General features: G+C 47.8%; 1 long non-coding RNA gene across 1 annotated transcript; it reads right to left on the bottom strand.

Annotated features, from left to right (window-relative positions):
- Nucleotides 1-8,334: 8,334 nt before the first annotated feature.
- LOC124701209 lies at nt 8,335-9,470 on the bottom strand. The gene is made up of 3 exons (XR_007001938.1): nt 9,390-9,470; nt 8,934-9,036; nt 8,335-8,500 (listed from the first exon to the last, which is right to left on the bottom strand). It is a non-coding gene; the product is annotated as an uncharacterized LOC124701209 (long non-coding RNA).
- Between the last annotated feature and the right edge of the window lie 1,488 nt (nt 9,471-10,958).

Raw genomic sequence — 10,958 nt, 5'->3', positions numbered from 1 at the left:
TTGGGAGCATTAGGCATAATCGGAAGGTCCCTAATCGGAACGGCTCCTCTCTCCGCCGCATTCTCTACGGACAAGTCCCCCCCTCCCAAATTGCGCCCCCAATAGCGCCAATTGATTCCTGCAGCCGAAGCCTGCGAACGTACACATCGATCCACTCGAAATGCCTGCATTTCTTCAAGATCTGAAAACAACAACCTGAACCCTAAATCCCAAATTCGAGGGAATAACAAGAAAATCGAGAGAAAACCGAGAAATTGGAGCGAGATCTAACCTTATCCCCCTCTCTATATGGCAAGCTCTCGCATGCAACGAACTCACGTCCACGGTTGCCGTTCTCGTCCGTCTTACGGATCGACCGCCTGCGAGGCTCCTGGCGTGGGCAGTCGGGGCATCTTGTCAAAGGCACGGGTCCATACTGCGGCCATGAAGAACGGGAGGTCGAAGAGAAACTAGACATCACCCGCGTGCCGGAGAAGGGCTGCCGGCGGCGGAAGAAGAAGAACAATGGGGCGCGGAGAAAGAAAGGGGAAGCAATGGCACGGGCACGGGCGCGGGGCTAGCTCGGGCTCCCATTTTGCAACGGTCACCTGGGTAAGTTGTGGGTCCGGCGCGCTCACGTGGACAAGTTGTGGGTCCCACGATGATGCGGATAAGTGGAGACGTGTCCCATCGCGGGGCACCAACAGCGGCCCCACTTGCCGGCACCAACCAACGTCAACTAAACGGGATTCCTTCCGTCCGAGCTCTTTCTGCGGGTTATAGACAAGAAGTTGGGGAAAACTGAGGAAAAACTAAGGAGCTGGGGAAAACTGAGTACAACTAAGGACCCGAGGGCACGAAAATAGAAATCCCTTATTTAAGAGTCACTCGATGTAGAGGTTTGGGGTTATCCTCCTTTTCGAGAAAAAAAAGAGTCAATTGCATGTAATCAAGGAAATTGTCTCGCGTTCAATTCAGACTTTTATGGTTCAAAGGAATTTTCCTGGAAAATTTGGAGGATTCCATTGCTTTTCTTATACCATGTATGTCACAAAGATTTAATGGAGTTTGAATGGTAATATTATGTGAACAACCTTCACTAGTACATAATTGCTTTTCCTTAGCTATTTGGGTAACCACTGCTAAATTTGGTCACGAATGGGAAAATTGCCTCGAAAATGTTCAAAAACCCTTAACAACTGATCCACTTTCTTTATGTTTGATACACGATGTCCAATTCCTAGGTGCTAGCATTCAAAAGATTCTTCCCCCCAAAACCCTCTTCTTCCTGACTGCAACGCTTGTTTTGTGGTAAAGTACCTCGGATTTATCTAAAACTAGATGATGTCACGCGCGTTGCTGCGGCACATTTTCTCAAGTTAGGTATAGACATGAGCTCACAAAGAGGAAAATAATAATGGAGATAGATAAAACATTAGTGTTTTAAACGTGAGGCAAAGACTTATTAGAGTCCTCTAGATAATTATGTCCTAACAAAAGGATGGGTCATATAATCTAGTTGTTCGACACAAATATTGAAACAAAACATTGGAGTAGTTTATAAGGAAGCGTGGAAATTATACCAATCCAAAATTCATATTAACTTTTGATCATGAACATTAAGAATTGTTTACGCTATTATTCCTTGCTTTTCCTAACACTAAAGGCAACATATATGCAACCAAACACAACTTAGTGATGGTGAATATTTAATTTCTTGGATTTAAAATGGAACAAACAAATAATTAGTTCATAAATCCATCTGAAAATAGTGGCGCTATTGCATACATGATTAATCAAGATGTTTCATGGTCATATATTAAGAAAATGCTTTGCATTAGTGGTACATGACCACTTTCATAGTCCGCCAGCAACCCAGCACTGCCCCATGTCTCCTTGATGACGAATTGTCGAAAGTCTATAAAGTAGGCAATGCTTACTAAAAGAACATCAAAAAGATGGACCTCATACCTTTATAAATAATCAAAAGCTTCAGTTTACAACTTTAATAAATAGTTCTTCAAGATCCGTTGCCAAAGCACCTTTTAGAGCCCAAATAGTTGCTATCCTTTGAGAGGGGTTCTGGACAACTCATTAGTGCTGGCAAATGCTCGATCTTGTTTGGAGACAGCTGTCCTACACATCACCAAATCTCTGTTAGGAATACACTTGAAGTGGAACGAGAGGAGTTTGAAGATAAATATCTTGGTTTTCCTACACGTGATGGGCGCATGAAAAAAGGTAAGTTCCAACCTTCAAAAGAAGGGCTTGGCAAAAAACTATCAAACTGGGTCGAGAGATTAATGTCAATGGGAGCAAAGGAAGAACTAATTAAAACAGTGGCTCAAGCGATTCCAAACCATGTCATGAGTGTCTTCAAATTACCTGTTGGGTTCCATGATGATTATACCCGGCTGGTGAGGAATTTCTGGTGGGGAGAAGATGAGAAGAAAAGGAAGGTTCATTGGGAATCTTGGGATGTTCTAACCAAACCGAAGAACTATGGTGGTATGGGATTCGGAGACATGAGACTGCCTGAACCAGGCGATGCTTGCAAGGCAATGCTGGAGGATCATCTCAAAACCAAACAGTTTGTGCGCAAGGCTCTTAAAATCTATCTACTACCCTCACGGGAACTTCTTGGATACGGTGTTTCGTCAAGATGCCTCCCCATCCTGGCGTGGCATCGAACATGGCCTCGAGCTACTAAAACAGGGTCTGATATGGAGGGTTGGAAATGGCGAGAAAATCAACATATGCATGGCGAGATAGGTGGTTGCCGAGAGATTTCAACATGATACCCAGAGCAGGCAGAACAAATACCAGAGTTCGCAGGGTTAAGCAATTGTTGTCTCCTGGTACCAACCAGTGGAATGAGGATTTGATAAGGGAGATATGCTACCCTAAGGATGCAGATGCTATCCTAAAGATTAAGTTGCCATCTCATATCAATGAGGATTTCCCGGCGTGGCATTTTGAGCGCAATGGTATATTCTCTGCTAAAAGTGCTTATAAACTTGCTTATAATCTGAATTATGGTGTCAGGTGGTTCGCAGGAAGAAGTGAGGCGCGGAACAATTCGAGAAGCATCTGGAAAAATGTGTGGCATTCCCCAATCCCCACCAAAGTGCGTGTATTTGGGTGGCATGCAGCACGAGATAACCTGGCGAATACAAGAAATAAATACAGAAGAACCCTGGAGACCATAAGCACCTGTAAGGTGTGTGGTATGACTGAAGAAAATAGCTACCATGCCACGGTGGAATGTACTAAAGCTAAAGCCCGTAGAGACCAGATGCGTCAACACTGGGATCTCCCGCCAGAATCAAGTTTCCAGTATACATGAAGGGATTGGTTACTTGTCTTGCTTGATAGGTGCAACAAAATACAATCTGCATGTATCCTTCTTTTGCTCTGGAGGGCTCGGCATTTGAGGTGTAATGTGATCTATGATGATGGCAAGGAGACGATCTCTAATTCGGTTAACTTCCTGTTATCCTATGCTTCGACTCTTTGGGAACCAATTCGGGACAAGGCTGATGAAAAAGGTAAATATGTTAGTTTGATGAACAATGCTAACTGTATTTATCTCTCGGATGTTAGCGAGGAATGTGAGCACGGAGAAGGCAATCTGGTCCCCCCCCCCGAGTAGAGGCTCTGTCAAAGTAAATGTTGACGCAACTTTTTCTCCGATGTCCGGGACTGCTGCTATTGGTGTTGTGGCAAGAAATGACCAAAGGGTGGTGGTTGCAGCTCTCAGTGCTCCTATCAGCGCTTGTTACGATGTTGAGGAAGCTGAAGCTAGAGCTATTTTGGAAGGACTCCAAATGGCCTCGGACACGAAGATCAAGTGTGTGGCATCGGAGTCGGACGGTGCACTTGCTGTAGATGCTTCGAACACCACGACTAGAAACCACTCCCGGTTCTGGAGCGTCTATAAGGAAATTGGTTTGGCAAAGTCGAGTTTTTTCTAGTTGTTCTATTTCGTATACTAGGAGAAAGCTCAATTCATTGGCTCATGAGCTAGCCAAACGAGCTAGTGTTTCAGGTGTCTGTAGTCGATGGTTCGACCCGGTGCCGGAGGATATAGCTAACTTGGCTAAACGGGATCTTGTAAACATTGTTTATGTGTAATGTATGAGCTTTCCCCCTAAAAAAAGTTGCTACCATACCAGAAATAAATTCATGTTATTGTTCATTTATGAAGATTGATTTTCAATAGACTCCATCAATATAATCTGATGTGAATAATTTTCTATGGCCGAGGAAAAGACTAATATTGAGAAAATGTGTCCTTGGTGGACTTGAAGCTAGGCTATACAATATTGAAAAGTTACAGTGTTGCATGATGAACGATGTGAGATCACCCTCGAGTAGATCCAATGGGAGATTAGAAGATAAGTCAGAGCAGCAATACCCTAGTTTCTTTGGCACTTTTTCTTGACACCATATGAGCTCCATTGGGGAGATTGGAAGATCGGGTAGAGGAGAGGGGGTTTGATTTTATACATGTCTCCTTGGAATCATCGTCATCTGTGTCGTTGCCTATTCGACGGTACCTCGGAGGAGGGATCCTCACGAGGGGGAGAAGAAGTGGGGGCCATAGGGTGGAGTGCACTCGGGACGGTGGTACGCGATTTACCCAGCTTCGGAACACCTGCACGAGGACATGGCCTACTGCTGCTTGTCTGGAATTATCTGGGCGCTTTCGCGTTGTTACAATGAGTTGTGGTTGTGCCTCTAGGGCTCCCGGGATCCGGCTTATAAAGGCGCACGGATCTAGGGTTTACACGGAGAGTTCTAGCCGGAATACAAGTCGCCTAACTACGGTACAATATCTTGCCGTGTACGTCAAGGATCCGCCTTCCTCTAAGAACGTGCTGGATCCGGATACTTCATGGGCCTTCACGGATCCGGCCTCCTTCGTAGGTCGGTTGGGATCCGGCTTCCTATTCTGGACTGGACTTCATCCTTCGGGATCTACGGCAAGCCGGGCCGCCCGATGGGCCACATGCCACATCACCATCTGTGGGCCACCCGGGCTTGCCGGATCTAGGCCATGCCGTTGATATACCCATAAAGTATACCCACAACAGTAGCCCCCGAAGTTCTCCGAGATTCATCATTCCTCCGACTTCATTCAGCTCGGATCCGAAGAGAATCTTGAAGAGCTTCAAAACTTTACTTGTTCCCGGTATCATCTATTCGGAAATCTTCTTTTCTTGTGAATTAGAAATGCAACAGAGATTCCACTTTTCCCGCGCACAACTTCCTTTTTTCCCACGCTAAATCTTCGGAGATGCGAATTCTTAGATGGAAATTTCGGGAGCGCATAGTTAAGTTACCCCCACGTCGTTTTACCGTTTTTGACCTAAGACACATGTCGACCATCTGACGGTGTGACCGTTCCGTTCCCACCGTAGGATCTGAATCACGAATCTCCGTGCGAGGTCTATAAATACCCCCAAGCACGGTAACTTCGCATTCTTTCACCGCATCTTCACCGCATCGTCTTCCTCCTCGCGCCGCGCCGCCCGTTGGATCTAAACTCCGGCGAGCTTCCGCACGGAGAGCTTCGCGCGCCGCCGTTCCAAGCCTCCCTCCACACTGAGATCACCACAGTTGACCGAGAAATCTTCCGCGCCGCCGATTCGTGGTCAAAGTGCGAAGCTTGCTCCAAGTTCGGCGATCTTCATCTCACCGGAGCCTCGCGGGTCCGCCGCGCCACTAACGGTACATGCACCGGCCTTGTAGAAGAAGAAGTAGACTTAGTGTAGATTCCGGTTACTCAACTAGTTTGCATGGGTGCAGCCGGAAGCATGCCGCATGATTCACCACATTGTACTGGTAGTTCTCCGAGTAGCCCGGAACCCGACCTTTGTAGAACCAATCTGTCCGGATCCCATTTCATATCTGCCACCATACGTTTCCGACATTAGGCTTGCTCAACCATTCTCCGCCTCTTCCAGTACCATATTAGGCCGGATTCCAACCGCGCAAGAGCTCGAAGAAGAACTCCAAGGCCAAGCTAGAATGGCAGCCAAGGTCCAGGAGTCCGAAAATAAGAAGGCATCCAAGGCCCGGATCCGCGAAGGCGTGAGAGGCCAATGGTGGCCCTGCGAGACCACTGACGCGGAGCTCAGAGAGTTCCAGAACGAGGGCATGATCTCCGAGTACTGGAGCTTCATGCGCGACTCCGACGTCCCTGTCCTCCACTGCAGGGAATCCCTCGTAGGCTGCGCTGCTCGAAACACGACTCGGTCGTCCTCCTCTGTATGCCTGTAGGTGGTCACGGGCCGTCCACGGTGCCGCCAGCCCAGCCCAATTAAAGCCTCTTAACGAACACCCACGGTGAAGAGAAAAAGCTTGGTGGGCTTCCGCTACGCGTTCGCTACCGCCGTTGCGCCGCCTCGATGGATTAGGTCGTCGTCCTTGGATACTTCTCCCTGTAGGGATTCGTTGCATAGAAAACAAAAATTTTCCTACCGCGAGAACGCAATCCAAGCCAAGATGCAATCTAGAAGACGGGAGCAACGAGGGGATGATCAAGACTCACCCTTGAAGATTTCCAAAGCCTATAAGAGTAGGCTCTTATTGCTGCGGTAGACGATCACTTGCCGCTTGCAAAAGCGCGTAGAAGATCTTGATCACGGTGCCACGATCGGGCAGCACCTCCGTACTCGGTCACACGTTCGGTGTTGATGACGACGTCCTTCTCCCCGTTCCGGCGGGCAGCGGAAGTAGTAGATCCTCCTCGGAATCCCGGCAGCACGACGGCGTGGTGGCGGTGGTGGTGGAGAACTCCGGCGGGGCTTCGCCTATGCGGCTGCGGGAGTTCGTATGTGGAGGAGGGGAGGCTAGGGTTTGGGGAGAGGGGGTGCCATGGGCGCCGGCCTCAAGGGGCAGGGGTGGTGCGGCCAAGCCATGGGCTGCCCCTCCCTCTCCTCCTCATTATATAGGTGGAACCCCAAGGGTTTGCCCAAAGTCTTCGAATAAGACCCCAACGGAAAAGCTGCCTTATGGACGAAACCTAGAGGGACGGGGACTCTCCCCTTTCCCCTTTTCTTGGCCGGCCAAGGAGGTGGAGTCCACCATGGACTCCACCCTCCCACTTGGTTGGCTGGTTAGGGTTTGTGGAGTCCCTCCGGGACTCCTCCTTCCATAGTGATTTATTTCCGGATAATTCTAGAAACCACCTTCCATAAATTCACCGGATCATTTCCAAACTTGGAAAGTGACTTCCTATATATGAATCTTATTCTCCGTACCATTCCGGAACTCCTCGTGATGTCCTGGATCCCATCCGAGACTCCGAACAAAACTTCGAACTCCATTCCATATTCCATATCTACTTAAACGACATCAAACCTTAAGTGTGTCACCCTACGGTTCGCGAACTATGTAGACATGGTTGAGACTTCTCTCCGACCAATAACCAATAGCGGGATACTGGAGATCCATAATGGCTCCCACATATTCAACGATGACTTTAGTGATCGAATGAACCATTCACATACGATACCAATTCCCTTTGTCACGCGATATTTTACTTGTCCGAGGTTTGATCATCGGTATCTCTATACCTCGTTCAACCTCGTCTCATGACAAGTACTCTTTACTCGTACCGTGGTATGTGGTCTCTTATGAACCATTCATATGCTTGCAAGCTATTAGATGACATTCCACCGAGAGGGCCCAGAGTATATCTATCCGTCATCGGGATGGACAAATCCCACTTGTTGATCCATATGCCTCAACTCATACTTTCCGGATACTTAATCCCACCTTTATAACCACCCATTTACGCGGTGGCGTTTGATGTAATCAAAGTACCTTTCCGGTATAAGTGATTTACATGATCTCATGGTCATAAGGACTAGGTAACTATGTATCGAAAGCTTATAGCAAATAACTTAATGACGTGATCTTATGCTACGCTTAATTGGGTGTGTCCATTATATCATTCATATAATGACATAACCTTGTTATTAATAACATCCAATGTTCATGATCATGAAACGATGATCATCTATTAATCAACAAGCTAGTTATACAAGAGGCTTACTAGGGACTCATTGTTGTTTACATAACACACATGTATCAATGTTTTGGTTAATACAATTATAGCATGATATATAAACTTTTATCATAAACATAAAGATATATAATAACCACTTTTATTATTGCCTCTTGGGCATATCTCCAACACTCCCCGGCTCCGCTTCCTTGGACGGGCGCCGCACCATGGCCGGTGAAAGTCCGCCGCCGCTCCCTCCGATCCCTCCCTCCGCTCAATCTGCAGCCCCTCCCTCCCTCCGCTCCACTTCTCCCACCATGGCCAAGCTGCACACGTCTCGCCACCAGAACGACCCATTTGGAAAAATAGCATGTGGTAAACGGTCTGAATAATCTTTCAACCAAATTAACATCACCCAAGGAACATCATGTTTGTGGGAAGGAGACGCATAGCAACCAATTCAAGGAAACCCAGCACCAACTTCCTCTCCATCGAACCCACTTCCTGGCAAATAACAAACAAAATTTGGAAACTTGTAAATCTGTTACCCAAAAAGTGGTGATATAGCATCATGTCAAGACTAACATCATCTAATATTCTCCCATATTGATCTGATTCAATGCATATTTAAAATGGTGGGAACACAGATATTGAAGGAAGCTTAGTAGCAGGTTTCTTGCAGCATAATGAAAGAAATACATTTTGAGAAAGGTAAGTGAATAGAGTTGTTTCAGTGAATATGGTCAAGCCACAGTTTATGTTAAAAAGAAGAGCGGCGCAGTATGTACAATAACCAGATGTGTTATTAGGACTATATATATATAAAGCATCATGCAACAAAAAGTTATCCTTGATTTGCTCTTCAAGTTATCATGGAAAATCACCCAAGACATGCTCCGCATACGTGCGAGCAATGGACATAGAGCATCACCAATACCTTTGCGACACCTTGTTTTATAAATTAGCATTAAAGATCACTGGAGGCATGCTCTGCACTGGGCAGCGATGGACTTAAAACACCAACAACACATTTCCAAAACCTGGTATGAAAATAGTTGCAATCACGAAACAAAGAATCATCGAAATTACAGAAATTCATAAACTGAAAAACTGAAGTGAGAATCATATGCCAAACGTGTTTTTTTTTGCTTGCGTCTATGGTCCTGATATGAGGATAATATATCATTCTAGTACATTCCAAATTGCTTCTTTTGACAGAGCAATTTGCAAGAACAATCCAAGTCATGCTTTGTAGCACTCTATGTAGAAAATCACTTAATACCTTGGAATACCTAGAGGGAACATGCTTGTGTTTGCAGCTTAACAATAGTGTACATTATCAGTACTCATGCAGTGCCTGACGAAGTATTGCAACCTATACCAAAAGCCATACCTAGCATCTTTTAGCGTATATGCCTCATTGGCTGTTGATTTGTCTTCGACGGAGTGAAATGTGAAATAAACATTAACAGTTATCACCAGTGCAGCAACAGCTGAAATTGGAAGAAAAAGGAGAATTAAGTGGGCACAAAAAGCATGTAATTTAATGTGGAATGTACAGTCTGGATTCACTGGAAACCTGATAGAATGGTGTTGGGACTGCAGAACATCAATCGAATTCTCCTTGTATGCGGAACATCTTTGCCGCCACCGGAGTCGCATCGCCGGTCCTAGGCCGCGGCGGAGGGAGTGTCATCCGGCGAGCTCGAGCTCCGCTTGATGGGCCGAAGACGCGCAGGGGGGTGGCCGCGGGCTGGCCCTGCTCCATGGGATGGATGCGGGGAGAGACGGGGATCGACTTGGCGACGGTTGGCTGGCCAGGGGCAGGCGGAGGCCGGAGGCCGAAGCAGCCAGGTGCGGCGGCGGCGGAGGAGTGTGGGAGGAACCCTACTCTTTTGTTTCTATCACGGGGGGAGGATGACGAGCTCAGGGGCGAGGGGCGAGGATGACGAGTTCACGACGATCTGGTATAGTTGGGATTCGGCCCAGTTAAGCCCGTGCGGAACGACGAAGGGAACGACCAAAATCTTGACGTATTGGATCCTTGGCAGAATACGGAACAAGTTCATTCTTTTTTAAGTAGTGTAGATGTAGATAGTAAGTATACGTCTGAAGGAATAAAAAGCTAGTGGGTAAAGTCTGAAGGAATAAGCAGCTACAAGCCTCGATCGCTTGATCCCCCCAGCGATCGCTTTTCTTTTTGGAGCGGAATCCACGCCAAGGCCCAATGGCCCATGCGCTTGGCGGGTTAAAGTGGACCGACTGGACGCCACTTCCTATTAGAAAAATAAAAGTGCAGCAAGTGGCCTCCCGCTTTGGGCTGGCGGTCAGAGGTGGCCAAGAAGTGGTTTCCCACGGACAGGCCCACCTACAGCCTGACTGACTCCTCTGAGCAGTGAAGACGCCGCCCACGCCAAATCACCTCGCCGGCGGTACTCAGCCCCTGCACCTCGCCACCCATGTCTCCCTCGACTCCCCAGCCTCGCCGCAGCTCCGGCTCCTCCTCCCAGGTGACTTCCTCCTCCAACACCGCAACCCCGCACCTCCATTCACGCCGCGTCGCGCCTAACCCTAGCTGCACGCCTAATTCTGGACCTTGCCGGACCAGCCAGGGCCGTTGAGGGAGGGCTCTACACGCCAGGACGCGATGGCGACCCACGCAGGGGAAGAGCCGACCGCCTGACGCGGGCAGGAGCTTGCCTGGGGCCGGTGGCCGGGCGATCCGGCGCCCTACTTCCACGCGTTCTCCTATTACGCAGCACCGCCTCGGCTCCGGAGTGCTAGTCGAGAACAAGACCGCCGGTGAGACCTTCCAGCCCTTGGCTTCACATCATTCCCGACTGAGCGATGTATGTCAACTCCTGTGTGATCTTTTTCAGTTGTATGATACAAGGCTAATGTTTTTTCACCATATTCTATTGGAAATCATCATTGGGCATTAACCGCAGAAATTAGTGGCTTT

Source organism: Lolium rigidum, chromosome 3, assembly GCF_022539505.1.
Source record: "Lolium rigidum isolate FL_2022 chromosome 3, APGP_CSIRO_Lrig_0.1, whole genome shotgun sequence".
In the NCBI taxonomy this organism is placed as follows: domain Eukaryota; kingdom Viridiplantae; phylum Streptophyta; class Magnoliopsida; order Poales; family Poaceae; genus Lolium; species Lolium rigidum.
Note: the sequence above shows the minus strand (reverse complement) of the source record. Positions and strands in the feature narration are given on the sequence as shown.